This window comes from Oryctolagus cuniculus, chromosome 18 (genome assembly GCF_051225735.1).
Source record: "Oryctolagus cuniculus isolate XC-2025 breed Fujian yellow rabbit chromosome 18, ASM5122573v1, whole genome shotgun sequence".
NCBI lineage: Eukaryota > Metazoa > Chordata > Mammalia > Lagomorpha > Leporidae > Oryctolagus > Oryctolagus cuniculus.
Genome location: NC_142884.1, coordinates 24,526,309 through 24,549,617, shown reverse-complemented (window position 1 = coordinate 24,549,617; position 23,309 = coordinate 24,526,309). Strand labels below are relative to the sequence as shown.

General features: G+C 53.5%; 1 long non-coding RNA gene across 5 annotated transcripts in view; it reads left to right on the top strand.

Moving 5' to 3' along the window:
* Nucleotides 1–23,309, top strand: part of LOC103348448 (uncharacterized) — a 312,164-nt gene that overhangs the window by 255,302 nt on the left and 33,553 nt on the right. For 3 of the 5 annotated variants that reach the window (XR_016224711.1, XR_016224710.1, XR_016224712.1), the window contains exons 6-7: nucleotides 5,473–5,529; nucleotides 10,473–13,044. The exons of 1 other annotated variant lie outside the window; for it this stretch is intronic. This is a non-coding gene — a long non-coding RNA (uncharacterized LOC103348448). Of the gene's footprint in view, nucleotides 1–5,472; nucleotides 5,530–10,472; nucleotides 13,045–23,309 lie in introns of those variants that run through there. One more of the 5 variants, XR_016224713.1, reaches the window with a different exon arrangement.

Below are 23,309 nucleotides of genomic sequence, written 5' to 3'. Positions count from 1 at the left end.
CTAGTAAGATCCGGGGTACCCTGAGGGTGCTCACAAACTCATTTCCACAGTAGAAATGCAAGAGCTGCAATAGTTTGTGTGTTCAAGAAAGATCATCTTACTCAAAAGGAACAGGAACTTAAAGATTTACTATAAAATAGAGCAACCAAGATAGCATTGTGCTTAGCCAAGGGATCAGCAAATGCATGAACAGAACAGAGAGACAGATTCTCACGGGGAGGCTCTCGGGAGCAAACAGCGTTGGGACAGCTTTTGGGTTTCCATGTAGGAAAAAGTCAATCACAACTCTCCTATCAGTAAGAGTTCAGTCAGGAACAGAGCCACTGTTTAATGAGAGGAATTAGACCTTCCCAACCGTGAGAGCTGATTCCATGTTCTACGGAAGGTGGCTGATTTGCTTAGGTCTTGGGCCTGAAATCAGTGGGGCTGAGAGGCAGGAAGGAAAGATCGATGTGAAGAGGACGGAGTAAGACAAACCCGAGCCCACAAAGACCGCTTTGATCTTGTGTCTGTCCCTCACCACTGCTAACCTCGATGACGTGGGTACCCTGCAGAAAAGGCGGGGCCCCAACTCTGCAGAGTGAAAGGAGGTGAAAAAAAAAAAACCTTCTATAAAGGAAGACACGAGTGGCCATAAGCACTGGCGAAAGTCCTCAATATCCTTAGTGCAAATCAAAACCAGGGTGAGAGAGCACTGCACGCCACACAGGACGGTGGAAATGTAGACTGGCCACTGCGTGCACAGTGAGGATGCTGCTGGCAGCTGGAGCCCACACCCGCTTGGGGAACGGCAGTGATGCCTGTAACTCACATCGAAATGCACCAGCATACGGATAGCGAAGCTCCAAGTGTGAGCACAGCGCCTCCCTTCCCATGCACTCCAGGGGGTCACCCATGCCACTCCCTGTCTTAAACGTGACATCAGGGTCCCCTGCCCCTCGATGGGGCTGAGCCTGTGACTGTTTCAGCTGGTGACGTTCAGGGGAAATGATACTCAGTGGCCTGAAACCTGGGTCAGAAAAATTCACGATGCTTCCATTTGATTCCCTGGAATGCTTGTGCTTGGAGCCCTGAGCAGGAAGCTCACCCAGGCTGTCAGGAATCCAGCTCAGGTGAGAGGCCACGTGGACTCACTCCCCTTCAATTGTGTTAATTTGGAAGGCATTCTAGCCCAGGTGCAAGGCACAGGAGGGCCTCCTGCTAATCCCAGCTCTTGGCCTCAAATCACCGCACCCTGGGGAGAACCCCAAGCAGAATGCGGACCATCCCGTCTGCTTTCTCTGAGCTGTGCATCGTTAGCTTTGGATGGAGGGAGATGAACTAAAGAAGGAAACGCTAGGTCTCAGGCAAAATTTAGAAGTCAGGACTAGCAGCTAGGCTCAAAAACCGCGTCTCCCTCCAGGTTTCCCTAAAGCAGACATGAGCATCAGGGCAGAGAAGGAGTCCAGGCGCTGCCAGGAGATCGTCTCGGGGGAAGGTGAGCCCCAGCCCCCAGCCTCAGCACCCAGCCGTGAAATTCTTTAATAAGACAGGGAGACACGTTAAGTCCGCACCTTGTGGACCCTTGCCGGTGAAGGCCTCTGAAGACACTAGCTGCATGTCGCACAGATCCTCTGTGCTCTACGGCAGGGCTCCTGAGACTCCTAGGGGCATGGTCCCAGAACCCCCTGGGGGGAAGCCCTATGGAGGGAAAGGCTGGTTTTGAAGAGATTTACGGGCGTGGCTATTGTTTAATGGCACGGATTACAATGGATGCAGAAGAAATCCACCAAGTTTTAAAGGAATTGAATTAGCTTGGCCTCAAAGGGCGGGAGACAGTTGGCAATGAAAAGAGTTCTTTGGACATCCATGCTTCTACAGGCAGGAAGCGGGCTCAGAGGGAGGGCGGCTTCCTTGCCAGCACTGGCTGTTTCTTTTGGAAAGGGGAGGAGGATTCGGAGCAGAGGCGTAGAGCCATGGAAAACAACTCTCAAGGACCGAGACAGAGCCATGAGGACCGACGACTCGGGCCCCACTGGGTTTCAGAGCTGCCGTGGTCTCTAGGTTGCTCCCCACCCCCCTTTTTCAGGGGGAGCATCTACAGTGCTTACCCTAGGTCTGGGGTGGGGTAAGATGGGCGCCTGTTTAGTTCTCAGGTCTCCAGATAGAGAGGAGCACCAAGGTACCACACAAGGGGGCGTCAAGAAGTTCTTGCAAAGTGGAATTAAAAGCGAGCTAAACTCCTCTGTGAACTTCTTGAAGCAGAGCTGTGCACACTTGGACGTGATTTTTTTTTTTTTTTTTGACAGGCAGAGTGGACAGTGAGAGAGAGAGACAGAGAGAAAGGTCTTCCTTTGCCGTTGGTTCACCCTCCAATGGCCGCCGCGGCCGGTGCACCACGCTGATCCAATGGCAGGAGCCAGGTGCTTCTCCTGGTCTCCCATGGGGTGCAGAGCCCAAGCACTTGGGCCATCCTCCACTGCACTCCCTGGCCACAGCAGAGAGCTGGCCTGGAAGAGGGGCAACCGGGATAGAATCCGGCGCCCCGATTGGGACTAGAACCCGGTGTGCTGGCGCCGCAAGGCGGAGGATTAGCCTAGTGAGCCGCGGCGCCGGCCTTGGACGTGATTTATGTGAGGAAATCTTGGGTTCTGAGCCTGAACCCGACAATTCAGTGGAATGAGATTCGGGGAGGCTCTCGGGAGGGACTGGGCCTTTCACACAAGCATTCATGTGACCCAAGGGGCAAACGTGGCATCTCCAGATACCACAGATATCCCACGAAAGAACCCTGCCATGTCAGCAGCAAGAAGTGGAGCCTAATTCTCCGAGTCTGTGATTGTGTGGACCAATAGGAAGTGGTGTTGTATAACTTAAAAGGCTGCATCATGAAAGCTAACTCGTGCATTGTTGGTCCTACCTCCCACCTGGAGCCCTGAGCTGCCACGGGAGAAGTCTGGCTGTCTTGCGGAGGAGATCCCAGCTACGGAGCGGTCCCTTGCACGCAGTTCCCTGGCCACTTCCGAATATGCCTCCAGATGATCCCAGTGCCACTGAGGCTTCCCGGCGAGGCCCAGACATCCTGGAGCAGCGACGGGCTCATCTCACTGCCATTTGTCTCCATTCCTAACTCCCAGAGTGCATCCACAGGCAGAACAAAAGGGCTGTTGTCCTAAGTCACTAAGCTTTGAGAAGTTTGTTCCACCACACTCGCAGCTGGGACATATGGAGTGGTAGATGGAGACGGGGACAGCTAGATGATCAAACATGTGATAAAGCAAGTGTATTGCAGTGTTACAGAATCTAGGCTGAGCACGTGCAGGTGTTTTTTCTTAAAAGACAATTTCTAAAAACTTATTTATGACACAGACACAGAGAGAGAGAGAGAGAGAGAGAGAGAGAGAGAGAGAGCGCTCCCAATGTCTAAGTTCATTCTCCAAATCTACAACAGCCAGGGCTAAGCCAGGCAGAAGCTGGGAGCCGGGAACTCAGTCTGGCTCTCCCATGTGGGTGGCAGGGACCCAGGTACCTGAGCCACCCCCTGCTGCCTGCTGGGGTGCACATTCGCAGGAAGCTGGAATTTGGAATTGAGCCAAGGTTCAGACCAAAGCACTCCAATATGAGATGCACACATCCCAAACAGCATCTTAAACTAGGAAAACACCGACCCCACCCTCCTTTTAGAAACATGGGTGGTTAGTTCTTACAACTTTTAATTTTTATTTTTAATGGGCACATATTAGTCTTATATGTTTGTGGGGGTACAGTGTGGCATTTTGATCATGTATACAATTTGTAATGATCAGATCAGGGTAATCGCATATTTGTAACCCTGGACATTCAGCATTTCATTGTGTCGAGGATACTCACAATCTCCTCTACTAGCTATTTAGCAATAGTGAATGCTTTGCTGTGTGATAGGACACTAGACATTTTCCGCATCACTGCATGTGAAATCTCTCTGGTCAAATTGGTCGGAGGGAAGGCCAGCAGACGAAGCACCAGTAGTGTTTATTGTGCCATATGCTGGGTCCCAGGTCAAGTTCCTTGACATCCATGACCTTACTTCGTCTTCTCATCTGCCTGGCAGGCTGGCGATGCTATTGTCTCCATTCTACAGGTGAGAAAACCAAGACGCAGAGAGGTTGAGTGTCTTACCCAGGGGAACAGTGGTAGCACACAGTAGAGGCAAGACTGGAATCCAGCTGCGTGGGATCCCATGAGCCTTGCTCCTAACTCTCAGGGGTAAAGCACCGGGGACGCATGTCCACCCTCCGCCCATTTCTCTGACAGAGAAAATACAAACAACAAGTGGTTTCTGATGCCCCTTGACTTTGCGCTTCTCCCGTGCTGGTTTGTATTTTTACAGGAGGAAAAATGCAGTTATTTAAATTCTCTTCCAGGGCCGGCACTTGGCGCAGCAGCTGCAATGCAACTTGGGTGCGTTAAACCTGTGATCATAAAGTAAACTGAACATGTTGTTGCAAAAACATGAACGGTCAAAAAGGAAAGAAGGGAGGAAGGAGGGTGAGGGAGGGATACACGGTTGCCTTCCTAGAGTTCCATCCATGAAATCTGTTCTCTTTATATTAATAATCATTTTTAAAAGACACAGCTTGGGACCCTCCCACCTCGTGTCGGAGTGCCTGGGTTCGAGGCTTGGCCCTACTCCCTATTTCAGCTTCCTGTTCATGTGCACTCCAGTGGCTGGGTTCCTCCTGCATATGTGGGAGACTCGGACTGAGTCCTGGGATCTTGCGTCTGCCTCCTGCCTGGCGCAGCCTAAGCTGTTGTGGGCATTTAGGGAGTAAACCAGTAGATGGAAGATCGCTCTTTCCCTTTCAAATTAAAATAAATAAATTCTCTTCCTTTGGGGATGGAAATGTCTCTTTCCCAGATTTGTGGCAGTTTCATATTCCTTTCCAGGTGCTAAGAAAATCTTCCTCTTGGGACCAGCACTGTGGCATAGGGGGTAAAGCCACAGCCTGGGATACAGGCATCCCATATGGACACCGGTTTGAGTCCCGGCTGCTCCACTTCTGATCCAGCTCCCCGCTAATGTGCCTGGGAAAGCAGTAGAGGATGGCCCAAGTGCTTGGGCCCCTGCACCCGCGTGGGAGACCCGGAAGACCAGCCCGGGCTGTGAGCCTCCAGGGCCTTTCCGTTCGGATCCAGTGGGTCCCCAGAGGTCCGCAGAATGTGTGTGTGTGTGTGTGTGTGTGTGTGTGTGTGTAAACGCCTCCTGGCTGCTAACTTCATGACTGTGCAGTTGGGGAAGAAGCTCCAGGCTCCTGGCTTCGGCCTGGCCCAGCCTCAGCCGTTGCAGCCATTTGGGGAACAAACCAGTGGATGGAAGATTCTCTCTCTCTCTCTCTCTCTCTCTGCCTCTGTGTGCATGTTTGTGTGTGTCTTCCTCTCTCAGTGATGCTCTGCCTTCTGAATAAATAACAATAAAATCTACAAAAAAAGAAAAGAAATCTTCCTCTTGCACAGGTTCCACAAGTGGCCCAAAGTTACAGTGTTTGCTGTCTCCTCTCCTGTAATCTGGAGGTAAGGAATTTTCTTTCCTTTAGGTTTGCTTACTTGAAAGGCAGTTACAGAGAAAGAGAGAACTTCCATCCACTGGTTCACTCTCCAGCTGGTGGGTCTGGTCCATATCAAAGCCCGGAATCCAGAACTCCATCCGGGTCTCCCCGGTGGGTGCAGGGACCCAAGGACTTGGGTCGTCTACTGCTGCTTTCCCTGGCGCATCAGCAGGGAGCTGCATTGGAAGTGAAGCAGCCGGGACTCGAACTGGAACTCATATGGGATGCCAGAGGCGCAGACGAAGGCTTTTACCCGCTATTTTCATGAATGGGAAAACTTAAATAGATCGCGAAAGGTCACACGCGAGGGAGGGAGGGAGAGAACAGATGTCACCCCGGATTCTCGCGACGCCAAGGCCTGCGCTTTGGGCTGGCGTTTCTCTGCACAGATCCCTAGGTTGGCTTCTCCCTGCCACTCCTGGCGGTTCGGCGGCTTCCGCAGATGAATTCCAGGCCATCTGACTTCCAGGTCAGCCTTCCTCTCTTGGCTCAGCCTGGAAGCGTTTTTGAGCCAGTGGTGGACTGATACCCTCGGCCACCTGCGCGCCTGCGCGGACAGCGATGCTTCGGGTTCGGGTTTCCCTGTGCAATGCCTCCATGGCTTCCCCTGCGACTCCTGGCGGTCCCCCGGAGGCCGTGCGCCAGGGCCGGGGGTGCACACGGTCGCCAGCCCGCGGTGGGCTCCTCTCCTGGCAGGAGCAGGGCTCCTGAGCAGGGCCCGGCCGGCCTCCCCAGCATCCTGGCCCCCATCTGGGCACAGCGGGAGTCCTTGTGCCGCCGGCCTAGCCACGACGCACTGCAGCTCCCAGGCCCACGGGTGCCGGAGCTGGCGCCGAGACCACAGCTCTCAGAGGAGGAGAACCCGGCCGAGGCCGCCCAGCCCGGGGATGGCAGGGCGGCGACCCAACCCCCTCCCCCTGCCCAGACCCCGGCGGGCGGGCGCTGCCCGGGGTCGCCGTCTGGCTCCCCCGCGAGCTCTGTGCGCAGATCGGCCGCCCGAGGTTCTGGTCTCCGCCTGGGGTCGCCTGAGCACGCCAGCAGAACCAGGCTTCGCAGGACGACCTGGGGGCAGAGGAGGCAGCTGCGCCGCCGCTCGGAGCCCGAGGCTGGGATCGGGTTTCTTGGCAACGGTCCCCGGCTCGGGTCGCTCCCCGCCCTCTCCTATCCCCTATTCTCTCGCCTATCTCCCCTCCCCCACCGAGTCAGAGCCCCGGGACCCCAGGGCGGAGCTCAGTCAGGTGTGGCGTGGGGGGCGCGTCCTGTGGGCGCGGCAGAGGGGACCTGGGGCTGCCCCAGCTGCGGGCCCACACCGCCCTGACCCCGGCGGGGCTGCGCGGGACGCGGGAGACCGGGAGGGCCCGGAGTGGGGCGACAACTCGGTTTCCGCCCGGCCTCCGCCTGCTCTGGCTCAAACGAGTCTTTCCGGTGGGGCCGCCCAGCCCGGTCCGCCCCGCCCAGCCTCCCGGAACCGCCCTGGGGACGCGCACCACCCCGCCCGGGCGGCCCCGAGCTCCGGGGCTGCACGGGTGGAGCCGCTGGGGAGGCGGGCCCCGCCGAGCCTCGGGTTCCAGCCCGGGCCACGAGCCTCCGGGGTCTTTCCATTCCGATTCGGGGTGTGTGTGTGTGTGTGTGTGTGTGTGTAAGCGCCTCCTGGCTGCTAACTTCAGGACTATGCAGTTGGGGAAACTGAGGCACGACAGAGCGTCCCAGGCCACAAAACCTGCGAGCAGCCGCGCCCAGCTTTGGGGACCTGGGGTAGACCAGAAGGACCAAGCAAGGACCCCCCCCCCCCCAGGGAGACCCGGACGCCTGTGGCACCGACTGCTCCGAACCGGACCCTCCCCAAGGGTTCCTGGCCTCAAGATTACTGAGGAAAAGGCACCTCTACCGAGGAGTGCGATTTCGCTTAGCCTCAGCGGTCAACAGGGCGGGGACCACTGCTCCGCCCAGCCTGGCGCCCGCGTGCACCCAAGGGCGAGTTAGCCAGAGCCGGGCCCTGGAAGCCAAGCGCCCTTTTCTCCAGCGCCGAGGGCTCTAATTGCCCGCGTCTGGTCTTTTAAAATCACAGCATGGGAAGACCCAAGGGCAGGTGCCCTGCAGGATTGCCCTATCCTCCTAACCTTGCCGTCAGCACCGCTGATCAAGAAACCTGGCCAGTTTCTCAAAAGGCAACTCCATCGCTGACTTTCCTTTTTCACTTGGCATCTCCTTGGGATATTCTCGGTCCCGGGAACGAAAGATGATCAACCATTGTCTCAAATTCTGTCCCGATTCCCACCTTTCCTCCATTCAGGGTTTCCCTGGAGCCAGATCTTAGCAGCTTCAGGTTTATGACTTTTTTGGAAAATATAATTTTGATGAATTTCTATCTATTGCTCAAATTAGAAAACCCCTTAATTACAGGAGAAAACATTTTCAAAGAGAAAGGCCAGACCTTTCGAGTGAGCCCCGGGCAATGCTTCTTTAAGAAAATCTCAGGGCAGGCCGCCCTCCCCAGCAGATGCTTGGGGGGAGATCCAGCCCGGATGCCTTTCCTGCAGCTGTTGGCCACCTCCTTCCAGTAAATTCTTGGCTAGAAAAGAAAGAATGAAGATTTGCAAAAAAAAAAAAAAAAAAAAAAAGTTGCTCATCCTCTTGCAGAGGTTCCTAACCTGAGAGAAAGCACAGGCTTGGTGAAATTGTCAAGATGACGTTTCTCCTGTTAAAGCATTTCCAGGGGCCGGCACTGTGGCGCAGTAGGCTGAGCCTCCACCTGGGGTTTCCGGCATCCCATATGAGCACTGGTTCGAATCCCGGCTGCTCCACTTCCCATCCAGCTTCCTGCTTATGGTCTGGGGAAGCAGAGGGAGATGGCCCAAGTGCTTGGGCCCTTGTACGCACGCGGGAGACCCAGAAGCAGCTCCTGTTTCCTAGCTTTGGCCTGGCCCAGCCCCAGCTGTTGAGGCCATTTGGGGAGTAACCCAGCAGATGGAAGACTTCTCTCTCTTTTTGTAACTCTACCTTTCAAATAAATAAATTAAATCCTTTTTTTTAAAGTACTTCCAGTTAACAACGAGGAACGATAAATAGAATATTCCAATTTTGTATCTTTAATGAATGAATGTATCTAGGCATGGAGTCACCATGGCTGCTAACATTGCAGAAAAAAAAAATAGAAACCAGCATTCTGTGATTCTTAATGGAAAAACTCAGGCCCAAGTATGAAGTGGCCTAGACGCCCCTCGTGCTTCTCCAGCATCCACACACCAAGCCTGACTCTCCCTGAACCGTCTCTGGATCAACGACCAACTAACAGGAAATGCAGAGCACAGGAGAACTTAAAACAATCCAGCGCTTGGGACACTACAGGATAAGCAACCCGTATTGAAAAACCGGGCCAGTGTTGTGTCATGGCGGGTTTAAGCTGCCACCTGCGACGTGACGTCGGCATCCCAATCAAAATGCTAGCTTGGGGCTGGCGCCATGGCTCACTTGGCTAATCCTCCACCTGCAGCACCGGCAACCCGGGTTCTAGTCCCGGTTGGGGCGCCAGATTCTGTCCTGGTTGCTCCTCTTCTAGTCCAGCTCTCTGCTGTGGCCCGGGAGGGCAGTGGAGGATGGCTCAAGTGCTTGGGCCCTGCACCCACCCACATGGGAGACCAGGAGAGGCACCTGGCTCCTGGCTTCAGAGCAGCGCAGCGCGCTGGCCATAAGAGCCACTTGGGGGGGTGAACCAACGGTTGGAAGACCTTTCTCTCTGTCTCTCTCTCTCTCTCTCACTGTCCACTCTGCCTATTTAAAAAAAAAAAAAAAAAAAAAATGAGAATCATGTCTGACTGGCAAGAAAAAGCAGAAAAAAAAAAAAAAAGCTAGCTTGGCTCCTGACTATTCTGCTTCTGATGCGGCTCCCTGCTCATGTCCCTGGGAAGCAGAAATGATGGCTCAGGTACTTGGGTCCCTGTAGGCTCATGGGATACTTGCAAATTTGATGATATTCAGTACTTTTAAAATATTCTTAACTTTTTAGGAATTGATACCATTAGGGTTATATTTGCAAGGCATCTTTTGAAAGTACATGGCCGGCGCCGTGGCTCAATAGGCTAATCCTCCACCTTGCGGCGCCGGCACACCGGGTTCTAGTCCCGGTTGGGGCGCCGGATTCTGTCCCGGTCGCCCCTCTTCCAGGCCAGCTCTCTGCTATGGCCAGGGAGTGCAGTGGAGGATGGCCCAGGTGCTTGGGCCCTGCACCCCATGGGAGACCAGGAAAAGCACCTGGCTCCTGGCTCCTGCCAGGATCAGCGCGGTGCGCCGGCTGCAGCGGCGGCCATTGGAGGGTGAACCAACGGCAAAAGGAAGACCTTTCTCTCTGTCTCTCTCTCTCACTGTCCACTCTGCCTGTCAAAAAAAAAAAAAAAAAAAAAAAAAAAAAAAAAAAAAAAAGAAAGTACATGCTAAAATAGGCTGGCGCCGCAGCTCACTAGGCTAATCCTCCGCCTTGCGGCACCAGCACACCCGGTTCTACTCCTGGTTGGGGCGCCGGATTCTGTCCCGGTTGCCCCTCTTCCAGGCCAGCTCTCTGCTGTGGCCAGGGAGTACAGTGGAGGATGGCCCAAGTGCTTGGGCCCTGCACCCCATGGGAGACCAGGAGAAGTACCTGGCTCCTGCCATCGGATCAGCGCGGTGCGCCAGCCGCAGCCCGCCGGCCAGGGCGGCCATTGGAGGGTGAACCAATGGCAAAGGAAGACCTTTCTCTCTGTCTCTCTCTCTCACTGTCCACTCTACCTGTCAAAAAAAAAAAAATACATGCTAAAATAGTTACAGATGCTATCTGGAATTTATGTGGGTGAAGGAATAGGGTGGAAGCTAGACCTGACGTTAGTAACGGTGCAAGGAAGTTCATGTTTTCAGGCTTGAATTTGATCTTTTCAGGGTGTTCTCAGCCTTGGGAGCCAGAGTTGGAGGCCTGAATCGCCTGGCATGGGGCTCAGGACAGCTGGGCCTCCGCTCTCGCGTGTTCATTCAGCACACCGTGTTGAGGCTCTTCCATCTGCCGGGGTGTCTGAAATCACAGAGCTCACACTTGAACTTCAAGCGGCCACGGAAGAAGCGGCCATTTGGAAGCATAGAAGACTTTGCAGAAGAATTGATGTGCGATTTGAGGCCTGAGAGGTGCAAAGAAGCCTTGCCTGGTGTCAGGTGGTGTGCTGGGAGATAAGATGGTCAGACTAGATCTACAGGAAGGGCCTAGCAGATTCTGTGATAACAACCTGCCTGGAACTGTGTTTTTGTCTTCTGCGTATGTGTGTTTCTCTCCAGGAATGAAGGGACACTCTGCCCTCTCCCGCCCCTCCCGGGATTTCCTGTTATCATCCTTATTTGGCTGAAACAGTCCAGCTTGAGCTGTTGGTCTTGAAATCTCCCAGCTGTGTTTGGAGGCCAAAGCATTTTCCCGTGAACCGTCTATAGCCTTCTTAGGGAATGGTCTCTTGGGCTCACAGATGTCCCCACGACACGTCACTGAGTGGCCTTAGCTGGTGGTGGTGTCCAGCCTTGGCAGTGAGGCTGTGCCACATGCGAGGCCAGCCTTCCCAGCTGGGGTAGCCTCGCTCTCCTTCCTGTGGGCGCGCAGCACGCAGCCTGGCCTTCAGGTGAGCCAGCTCGTCCCGGTCCTCCGCCAGCACAGATCCACTTCGGGGTTTGATGGTCCTTTTCCCCGTGTGGCGAGAACCACCTGCCGCAGCAAAGCCTGCAACAGAGTCCTCATTTAACAAGGAGCTGCTCGGTCCACCTCCCCATTCCGTCGTGAGAAATTATCTGTGTGTGCCGTCTCTGCTTTTCATCTTTTGCAAATGGATGCTTGTGCTTTGAAGGAGCAACTTCTGAGACATTTGGATAGTAGGATAAGAGTCTTTAAATCTGGTTGTCTATGTTTTGTTGAATGGCTTTTCCTGAGCTATGATGCACAGTCAGATATGTTACCCTCACAGGACCCTGAAAAGCGTCCTGAAAGGTGATTCAGAGCCTGGTGGAAGGCTGGAATGAGGACCCTGGCTAATTCCTGCTGCTCCAAACCGAAGTACTGGAAAGTTAGCTGTGAGATGGTGTGTGTTTCCAGGCACGGCTCAAAAGCTCCTTATACAAATTTAATTAGAATGATTTACCTTAACAGAAAACTGTAATTTTCTACTCTTTCCAACCAGTTTGCCCAACTTGTACTTTTTAACCTTTCCAGATGGAATTTATTACTACAAACCCAATACCCTAAACCTTAATTTTTGTGTTAAGCCATCATTATAGGTGAGGAAATACTTAAGGATAGTTGGGACCCCTGCTCCTGACCCTGGAACACCAGCTTGGATCAAACAAAACCTCCCACTTGGAACCATTAGAAGAGCTAGATAATTTGAAAATTCGGTTTTCAACCATCAGAGAACTACGCAGACGTGAGGACTTGAAGAACAGATTCCTAGAGAGGAGAGATGCCTAGAAAGAGGAGCCTGATATCTAATACCTTCTCCCCTCTCCACCCCCCAAGACATTTGCCTCTTGGAGCAGTGATTTAAAGACAAAAAGCTGGGCCAAGCTTTGGAAACCTCGAGGCCCTGGTAGGCCTCGGTGAGGGCCGCTGCCAAGCCGTACTGGTAGTAACATCAGATCAAAACAGAACTGACTGTCAGAAAGACAGGGCTCTGGCCACGATTACGTCAGAGGGCGATGATCTGCGGCTATGCTGACAAGGGTGAAGAAAACCTCTGGAGAAGGTAGCATCGTCCGCAGCATCACATGTGTCCTACAGGTTTTCATGCACAACGTGCGATATTTGCTCAGCATGGCCTACCAGAAGAAAGACCAGATGACTCACAGCTAAGAGAAGCAGACAAGGAAACTGACCCTCAGCACACCCTTAGCAGAGTTACGAGACACCTACTTTCAAACCACCTCTGAGAACAGTTCTTAGTTTTTTCATTCCATTCTTTTCTTCCTTCCTTCCTTCCTACCTTTCTTCCTTCTTTCCTTCCTTCCTTCCTTCCTTTCTTTCTTTGACTAAACAGGAGAGGGAGGAGGAATGGGGGGAGTGGGTAGGAAAGTGGGTACAGCGGGAAAAATCACTATGTTCCTAATGTCGTATTTATGAGATACATACAAATAAAAAAACAACCTCTGGGGGCCGGCGCTGTGGCGTGGTGGGTAGGGCTGCCGCCTGCAATGCTGGCATCCCATATGGGCGCTGGTTCGAGACCTGGCTGCTCCACTTCCAATCCAGCTCTCTGCTATGGCCTGGGAAAGCAGTAGAAGATGGCCCAAGTCCTTGGGCCCCTGCACCTGTGTGGGAGACCCGGAAGAAGCTCCTGGCTCCTGGCTTCAGATCAGTGCCGCTCCGGCCGTTATGGCCATCTGGGGAGTGAACCAGCGGATGGAACACCTCTCTCTCTGTCTCCCTCTGCCTCTGCCTCTCTGTAACTCTGCCTTACAAATAAATAAATAATAAAAAAGAAAGAAATACTATAAGAAATTCTTTCAAAAAGAAGAAAACTGATCACAGAAATCAGCAGAGTAAATGAATGGAGAAATCTAAATGAAGATTGACAAAAATCATATCTTATGGGCTTTTATTTTTAACAAAATACATGGCAATAGGACAAAAATGAGAGGGAGTGAATAGAAAACTTTAAAGTATGCTACATTCCTCACTTCGTTAAGAAATAGAGACTTGCTCATTTATTTTAGATTTTGCTACGCTCAGGATGCATGTTGTAATTTGTCTTAGCCTGGGTGGCTTGAGCAACAGAAATTCCTTTTCCGCAGTTGCAGAGGCTGGGGAGGCCCTGTCCAGGTGTGCATGGGCAGCTTCTGGCGAGGGCTCCCTCCCTGCCGTGTAGGTGGCTGCCTTCTTGCTGGGTGTGCACGCCGGGTTGGGGCAGGGGGAAGCTCTTCTCACAAGGACACTAATTCTATTGGATTAAGGTCCTGCCCTTTTATGTCATTTAGCCTTTTTGTTTGTTTGTTTGTTTGTTTGTTTTTTGGACAAGCAGAGTTAGACAGTGAGAGAGAGAGAGAGACAGAGAGAAAGGTCTTCCTTTTTCTGTTGGTTCAACCCCCAAGTGGCCACTACAGCCGGCGCTGCGCCGATCAGAAGCCAGGAGCCAGGTGCTTCCTCCTGGTCTCCCATGTGGGTGCAGGGCCTAAGGACTTGGGCCATCCTCCATTGCCTTTCCAGGCCACAGCAGAGAGCTGGACTGGAAGAGGAGCAACCAGGACAGAATCTGGTGCCCCAACCAGGACTAGAACCCGGGGTGCCAGTGCCACAGGCAGAGGATTAGCCTAGTGAGCCGTGGTGCTGGCCTATTTAACCTTACTTACGTCCATAAAGGCCACATCTCCAAATATAGTCACACGGGGGATGAGGAGGCTTCAACCTATAGATTTTAAGGAACATAATTCAGTCCATAACATAATCTCTGGGTATAATTACTAAAGGAATGGTAAAAATATATAACTTAGAAGCTAATAGAGGAGGAAACTATAAGAAAAAAATTTTTTTTGCTTCCAAAAGAAGGAAAGGAACATAAAAAGGCAAGACGAATAGAAAGGCAAAGATAAACTCGTGGATTTAAACTCAGATTCAAGTAATGCATCAACTATAGACAGACTGAATACTGTTTTCAAATACAAACACTGTCGGACCACAAAAATAAGCCAAACTCAACTATCTTACACCTTAAACGTAAGGATAAGAAAGCTAGAAAGTACCAAGATGGAAAAAGACCACACTAACAATAGCTAAGAGATTGTTGGGAGCAGAAAGCTGGACATTCGTAACGTGACCACACAGGTTCCCCACGATCAGTGACAGTTGGTGGACATATATTTTTTCTGACTTGCACTGAATCATAGCAGTTGGTCCTGTGTGTCTGTGCAGCTTTTTTTCCAGTAACTCATGCACAAGGTCACACTCCGTCTTGCCCCCTAAGCCCTAAGATTCATGATCATGGAAACCAGTAGCACGCTCAAGAGAGAGACAGACATGCGCAGAGCGGACCCGAGTCGCCGGGGATGCGCTGTGGGAAAGGCACGGGAGCCTGCTCTTCCTGGAGAGTGCCTCTGCTCTTTGCTTTCGACGTCCCTGGTATCTACGGAGCACCCACGATGCGCGAGTCACCCCTGCAGGCACCGCGGGCTCTGTGCTGGGTAAGACCAAGTCATGGAGTTCACCCTGTGCTGCTGACCACCAGCCTCTACAGAGGGAGCGACATTGAGCCAGTTCTGCAAAGTGCGTGGGCACGTGCAGGCGAGCCAGGAAGAGCCAGGGGCTCCGCAAAGGCAGCAGCAGAGGGGCCGTGCGAGGACGGTGCGCGGGCCGCTGCGTAGTGGGCGGAGCGAGTCAAGGGCCGTTCTCTGGGCCGGGCTCAGGGGGCAGCCGGGGAGTGCCAGGCTCTGTGACGGCAGAATCTCTTGTCAGGGAGAACAGAGGTGCCCAGCCCCAAGCATTCTCCTCCTTCCTCTTGAACACTGTGTGTTCCCTGCCCTACTTGCCTAGCGAGGCCTGCTGGAGAAGACTTTGCGGTCTCCCTGGCCAGCCCTGGACTGTGCCACCTGCAGGGACTTGCACAGTCTCCACCTTGAATCACGAGCAGAGGGCATTCAGGACTCAGACTCGCTTTGCTTAGCCCTCAGCGCCCTGGAATTCCTGGCTGTCTCCTCTCGGGGTTCAGAGCCTTTGAAAGTCCTTGGACTGCCTCATTCCCTTCCCGCTGGACGATCGGCGAATACACGTAGCGCCACCATCGCACCTTGTCTTAGTTGGAAGGGACCTCCCTGTCCAGAAGCCTGTTCTTTCAATTTGAAGGTCTGACACAGAGGGGAAATCTTAGACACAAATCTCACTAATGGAGCAATCTTTAGCACATTAGGAAAGAAAACAGGCAATTCTGCAGAGATTGCGAAATAAATGTCTTCACTATTACAGTTTCCAGATGATAAACCCTTTGTCCACCCACGGAAAACATTTCTGCTACGTTAGAAGGTAACAGTACCTCTGCAGGTGCATGGCTGGGACTGCTTCCCTTTGAATAATTGCTAAACAACTGAAGAATGTGTGGGGACTCTAATAAGAGGGTTTTCAAAAATTCATAGATAAATGGAATTAAAAGATAATGCACACATTCCAAACCCTTTCCTTTGTCCAACTCCTCTTTAAAAAACATTAAGTAATTAACGTATTTACTTATTTTAAAGGCAGAGAGACAGAAAGAGCTCTTCCACTCGCTGATTCACTCCCCTAACACCTACAACAGCTGGAACTGAGCCAGACGGAAGACAAAGAGGCAAGGATTCCATCCAGGTCTCGCAGGTGGGCAGCGGGAACCCAGGCACTCGAGCCATCATCTGCTGCCAACCAAGGGCATTAGCAGGAAGCCGGATCAGAAGCAGAGGCGAAACCTGATCCCAGGCACTCTGAAATGGGATGCAGGTGTCCCGAGCGGCGGTTCCACGCAGCAGAAGATGACCCAAGTGCTTGGACCCCTGCACCCCCCGACAGACCTGGATGGAGTTCCTGGTTTCTGGTTTTGGTCTGGCGCAGGCCTGGCCATTGTGGCCATTTAGGGAGTGAACTAGTGCATGGAAGATTTCTCTCTCTCTGCCTATGCCTCTCCCTCTCTGTAATTCCCCCTTTCAAACAAATAGGTCTAAAAAAAAAAAAAAAGGAGGGGTCGGCGCTGTGGCGTAGCAGATTAAGCGGCTGCCTGCAGCGCCGGCATCCCATATGGGCGCCGGTTCCAGACCTGGCTGCTCGGTGCAGCTCCAGCCATTGTGGCCATCTGAGGAGTGAACCAACAGATGGACGACTTCTCTCTCTCTCTCTCTCTCTCTCTCTCTCTCTCTCTCTGCCTCTCCTTCTCTCTGTGTAACTCTGCCTTTCAAATAAATAAAAAAAATCTTTAAAAAAAGAAGGAGAGGAAGAGGAAGAAGACGACGAAGACAGGCAACTTGCCTGCGATCTTACGTAGTAGCAGGAACTACTTCCCAAGTTGGTTCATTTTCCCTCATCTGAGACCCATATTCTTTCCAAAAATGCTTGTCCACCTAAAAAAACAGAGTGAGAAGATTTTTCCCCCTGATAAGTGAACAGTGTGAAATACGGATGGGCAGATACAGAGGCCCAAGTGGGAACTAAGAGGAATGGAGTCACTTCCACAGAGCCCATCGTCGGTCCTGATCTCACGGATGCCCGAAATAATACGGTGTGCGCAGTGTTGACACACCCTACAGAGCAGAAACCAGGCTCCCGGCCCTGAGACCCAGCCCACAGCCTGGGGAGCCGCTCTGTGGACGCCACGTCTGGGCTCTCCGTCCAGTGCTCTTCCCAAGCATACCAGGCCGAGGGGAGGTGGCAGGTTTCCTGGAGACGTCCTGCCTGGGGGGCTGAGGGGTGGGGCGACGTGGGGAGCACATTTCAGGCCGCCCCTCTGCTACACTGAGGGGTTGCAACACCCAGCTGTCCCAGGCAGGGCTGAAGGCCGACGCCTCCTCCACTCTGCTCATTCGGCATTCCCTGCCTCCCATCCCTGTCGTCTGCTGGCAGGTGCTAAGTCCAGCGGGGCAGGGTAGGAGAAGGTCGCGGTCCTGGCGGGTGTTCCCCGGGCCGACAGTGGCTGCCCTCCTGCCTTTTCCTCACTTAGCAGGGAGCTGGGATTCTGGTGTCTCCAATCCCATTACGAGACCGCCCCCCCCACAAGCTCATGACTTCACTGAAACCCAATTACCCCCTGAAGGTGCCACCTCCAACTTTGCGCTAGGGATCTTCAACGTACGTTTGGAGGGGGGCGCAATTCAGTCCATAGGAGTTGGTTTTCTGCTATTTTGGGGAAAATCTTTAATCCTTTACTGGCATAATGTGCATACGGCGACTCCAAAGGGGGAGCCAGCGGGAGCCCCTGCCCTGCTGTCTGCTCTGTTTTCTCCTTTCAGAGGCCTTCTGACGGCCCCTGTGTCGGATCGGGAAGGCCCAGCCTCCAGCAGGTTACCCGCTGTTTCCCAGTGAGCGCCATGGGGGAGACAGCTCCTCTGAGCTTGCCCCAACACCTGGAAGCCCAAGGCAGCTGGCCACTGCCAGTGATTAAGCTGCTGATTAAGTGGCCTGGATATCTTTTATATTTTTCCAAATGAGCTTCTTTTCAAACCTCCAGTTTTAACCTTGTGAGCTCCGCTGCTAAAGAGACCGCACAGGCGCCAACTCCTCCTTTTCCCTCGGATGGACTTAGCTCAGGGACCCTGCCCAGACCCCTCCACCCAGGCTCCCACGGGACCGCACCCCCGCGCACTCCTGGCAGAGACAGCTCCAGGTGGAGGCTCGGACGCCCAGCCCTGCCCATCTGTGATGCTGCGCCTGCGCCGTGGGCCAGAGGGGGCGTGTCCCAGCTCTGGACCTGCCTATAGGATGGAAATTTCTGGTGCTTCTCCTATGTTTATGAACAGCCGGGACCCGGACTATTCGTTCAGCTGAATTTACAGTCCCGGCTTCTGGTCGGCGGTGCCGGGAACCACTGCCAAGCTCCTGGTGGCCAGGCTGGCTGCACCTCTGCACACAGAAGCGCCCCTCCCTCCCCCAGGATGTGAGTGACTGCTCCAGGCCCTCCCGCCCTGCCCCGCGGGGCCGCGCCTCTATCACACCTGTCAGGTGGCTGGCGAGGAGGCCGAGCGGAGCCTCTGGGAAGGGCAGCGGGGTGGGGCACCTTGGCAGAGTCATCGGCAGTGTGGATTGCTCTGATGTGGAAACAAGACTTTTCGAAATCGCCCAGTCAAAAAAAAGACTCGTTCTCCCGGTCGCTGATGGGGCCCAGGAGGCGGGCCACCCCAACTGATGTGTTCATCAGCTGAAACCTGGCACTTTCCGCGTGGCCGTTCAACTCCCATGCGTCTTCTCTCACTTCACCCTCAAACCACGCTAGGGAGCGGGGACTCAGGGCCTCTGAAAACCAAGGCACAGAGAGGTCGTGCGACTGGGCCACGGTCACACAGCATATGCAGGGCAGGATAGCATTCAAAACCAGATCTGCAAGGCCCAGGCTGCTGGTGCCCCTTCCGCTGCTCCACACACAGGCTACACAGGCTCAAGGTGGAGGCAGAGAACAGACAAAGGAAAAAAAAATCACTCAGCACCTCTGCCCGTGTGATGGTGTCTCATGACTTAACAGAACCTGACAGATACAGATGGCACGGGCAAAGGGCCGGGGCTCCCTGGCTGGTGGCGAACTGGCAAAGCAGAAGGGGGCGGTGCTCACCCCACCTGGGCACCTGCAGCAGCCCTCCCCCTCCCTCCTCGCCAGCATGATGCCCCAGGACTGGTGCCATGCACAGGCCTGGTGACTCGTGGAACCTGAGCTTCGCCAGAGTGCACGGATCTCAGGGGAGACCTGGTGCCTCCCCCTCAAAGGGTGGATAGTTCAAGGTCCCAGAGGAGGACCTCCAGGTCAGGTCCTTCCTAGCTTGGAGCAGAAGGCTCCTCTGACCTGGCCCCTGCCCCTCTGCCTCCTCTGCCCCAATCCGGGCTCCTCTGACCACTGGCCACCCTCAGCTTCTTGACCACCCCTGTATGGGAGGAGGGGCCAGGCTCTCTGACAGAGGCCAGTGTTGAGGCAACGGCCTCAGTGGATGGCAGCCACAGCTGATTGAGGTCCCTGTCCCCTGGAAGAAAGGCAGCATGAGTCATCAGGCGGTAATGAATTCAGGTATGCCCACCTCCTCACCTCAAGAGGGCTGGGATTCTAAAGAGGCAGTCGGGGCATAGTGGGTAAAGCCGCCACATGGGCACCTGGTTTGAGTCCCGGCTGCTCCAGTTCCGATCCAGCTCTCTGCTGTGGCCTAGGAAAGCAGTGGAAGATGGCCCGAGTCCTTGGGCTCCTGCACCCACATGGGAGACCTGGAAGAAGCTCCTGGCTCCTGGCTTCAGATTGACACAACTCTGGCTGTTGCAGTCATCTGGGGAGTGAACCAGTGATGGAAGACCTTTGTCTCTATCCCTCTCTCTCTCTCTCTCTCTCTCTCCCTCCCTCCCTCTCTCTCTTTCTCTCTTTGCCTCTGCCCCTGCCTCTCTGTAACTCTGCCTTATGAAATAATAAATAAATAAATCTTAAAAAGAAAGTCTGTTAACCTTTGGAATGCTTCAGCTTTAAATGTTAGTATTTATTAGAATTTGATAAAAAATGTGTTCTCTCACCTTCAGGAACCTTCCTCCACTTCTCTCCAACAGCTCTTGGGGTAGGGACGCCCCGGGGAGGGCAGACTTCTGGCAGACTCTCACCTTCCTTCCACTCGGCGTTTGCTCAGCTCAGGGGTGATGCTATTGTGTGCACCTGTTACCCAGCATCCTTTGGGCCAGGAGCCATGAGGAGCAGGGAACAGGAGGGTTCCCCTCCCTGAGGGTCCTGCTCCCCAGTGCTCTGCCTGGTGATGTGTCTCAGGAGATGATCCAGGGGCACAGACACCCTGGTGAGAGTGTGGGTGCTGGGTGGGCGTGCAGGGCACTGTGGCTGGGCCTGATTCCACTCACCTGATCCCACTTCTTGGCTCCAGCAGCAGAGCAGCTCAGGAGTTCAGTCAAGGTCATGGGCACTGCAGGCACCTGACCTGAGTTCAAATCCCAGCCTTCCCAAGACCCTCCCTGCTGGAAGTTGCGGAACTGGGTGTTGCCATCTGCCAGGAAAAAGCAGTGGCGACTGTGCTTGCTTTGGAGTTACACATAGTAGGCACTCAGCTGGCGGGAGCTGCCAGGTAGAACCGCTATTCATACCCTGCAAATGGTCAGGCCTGAGACCAACCCCTGTGTGGCTACATGGCTCTGTGAGGAAGCAACATCTGGCTGGGACCTTAGGGGGACCATGTGCTGGGTCCCCTGCCTTCAGAGGCTCCTGGTCAGTGCCAGCTCATGTCATGGCCAGCTTCAGAGTCAGCGATCCCCAGGTGCTGTGGAATACCAGGAAGGCTGCATGGAAGAGGTGCTCCTTTGGTCCTTTTCAGAAGGAATTTGTGAGGACCACATGGTGGTCCGGAGCTGGCGCATCCCCCTACTAGGAGGAGGAGCAGCTGCAGATCTACATGTCCATGCACCTGTGGGTGCCCCAGCAGGGAGCGATGATGGCATAGAAACACACACTAGACACACCAACGGCCACCAGGTACATGAAAAGGTGCTCGCCACCACTAATCATCAGGGAAATGCAAATCAAAGCCACAGGGAGCTATCGGCTCACACCTGTTAGGACGGCTGCTATTAAGACAACAAGAGGTAAGGAGAGCTGGGAAGGATGCAGAGGGAAGGACGCGTGTGCACAGCCACCGGGCACACCATCGCCTCTCTGCGGCCTCTCCGAGATGGACACACAAGAAGGGAGAGCAGACAGCACTTGGCGTTCTCTGTCCGGCTTATCTCCCTTAGCGTCGTGACCTCCACGCCCGTCCATGTGGTCCCACGGGGCGGGACTTCTCTCTTCTGAAGGCTGACCAATGTTCCGCTGTGCGTGTTCCACACTTGCTTTATCCCCCTGTCTGTCCCTGGACACTTAGACAATTTCCACATCCTGGTTTTTGCGAATAGCGCTGCACATCACAGGGGAACACAGGTGCCTCTTCCAGATCCGGATTCAAATTGCTGTGGATAATATGCCCGGAAGTGGGGCTGCTGTTGGCACACCATTAGCTAGAATGGAAATCGGAGCAACCATCATGGAGAAGAGTGCAAAGGGGCCTGGAATAATTAAAAATAGAGCCAGCATATGATATAACCATCCCACTTCTGGATATATGGCCCATTTGAATTTTGACGTCCAAAGCTCTGTTCTCCCATGTCATGGCAGCATGACTCACGATCGTCAAGAAAGGGAAACAGCCACTGATGGACAAGTAGGCAGACAATTGCACTCTCTATGCACCATGGAATACCAACCAGACTTAAGGATTGCGACATCCATGATGTGGAGGACATCCTGGTAACTGAGATGGGCCCGGTCCGGAAGACCCTGGGGGACCTCACTCACAGGTAACCGCTAACACAGCTGAGCTCATAGCAGTAGACAATAGAGCAGTGCCTGCTGCAGGCTGGGGAGAAGGCAAGACAGGGAGGTGACGCGCGAGAGCAGAGTCAGCCTGCAACGCGTGTTAAGTCCTGGAGAACAGCGCCCGGAGTTAACAATACCAAATAGGCTACTTATAACTTGCTAAGAGGACAGATCTTAGATGAAGTGTTCTTACTCCCCACACAATGAAGATGATAACAACCAGAACTGGGCAGAGAGCTGCCGGATATGTTTGTGGCCCCAACGGTGGCGATGGCTTCATGAGTATAGAGTTCTCCTCAATAGCATGCTTTGGTTTTCAGTTCTCTTTAATGGGCAAAGCATACGAACAGGTAATTCACAATGGAAGCATGAAAAACAGCTTGTAATTTTATCACCAAAAATTCCCCACCCAACTGTACCGAATCCTCAGGGCAATGTGCGTGTCGCTTACGTGGACCCGAAGAGTTGGGGATTTGGGGGTTCTTTCAGCTTTTGGCCTATCTGCCTGTATGCAATGAGACATCTTGGGAATAGGACCCAGGTCTGAATGCAAAATTTGTTTGGTTTCATGCATGTGCACAGAGCGCCTCGCTGCAGCACACTGGTGATATCAGAAGCCTACATGCCCGTCAATACCAAAACCCCTACCTGGGCTGAAGCATCTTCACAGCGTGGTGTCTTATACAGCAGCTTTTAAAACCTGAGCCGGGGGCCCGCGTTATGGTGCAGAGGGTTCAGCTGCCTCTCGGGATGCCCACATCCCATGGCGGAGTGCTGGCTTGAGTCCCAGCCTCTAATGTGTCCAGGAAGGCAGCCAGCAGGTGATGGCACGAGTTGTTGGGTCCCTGCCTTTGACATGGGAGACCCGGATGGAGTTCCTTGCTCTTGGCTTTGGCCTGGCCCAGCTGTAGCTGTTGCAGCTTTTGGGAAATGAATCAGTAGATGGAAGATCTCTCTCTCTCTCTCTCTCTCTCTCTCTCTTTCTGCCTTTCAAATAAATTAATATATATATTTTTAAACCTGAGTTGGATCTATATGTCCAACTTAGATCTTAGATCTCTAAGATTTTTTAAAGAAAATTATGGGCAGTGTGGGTGTAGTTGCTATATAAAAAAAAAAAAAAAAAAACAAAGCTCATCAATAACAACTAACACTCCGTGACTGTAGTGGGGTTTGTGTCTGTTACAAATGTCAGAAAGAATTGTATGACCTCAGCGCTTGCCTGTTGTGGGGGCAAAAGGGAACGGCCATGGATCACGGGAGCCCCTGGGGACCGTAGCTTTCTTTCTAAGGCTTTGGGTTTTCTGGGAGGCACAGGGGTTAATAACCCCCACATACAACAGAGGTTAGTTTTAAAGAGAGATTTGGCTGCAGGAAAGAGACAGTGCGTCCAGGAGCTCTTGGCATAATGCAAAGTGAAAAGCTGGAGAGAGTGGCTAAGAAGCAGCGCAAGTGAGAGGCGCTCTGAGCAAACGCCTGCAGGGGAGGGGGCGAGCCAGAGAGCCAGACAGCCGGGTGCACGGAGGGAGCGCCGGGGAGGGAAGGGGAGAGGCAGGATGGGGCTGGGCTGGGTGCTGGGGGCAGCTCTGTGCATCAGCAGGCTGGGAGCAGGGCACACGGAGACGCATTTGCTGATGTTCAGTATTCCAGCAGGGACAACGGAAGTTCTTCCCACAGCCTCTCCTACCTGCGTCCCCCCTTTATGCTGGAG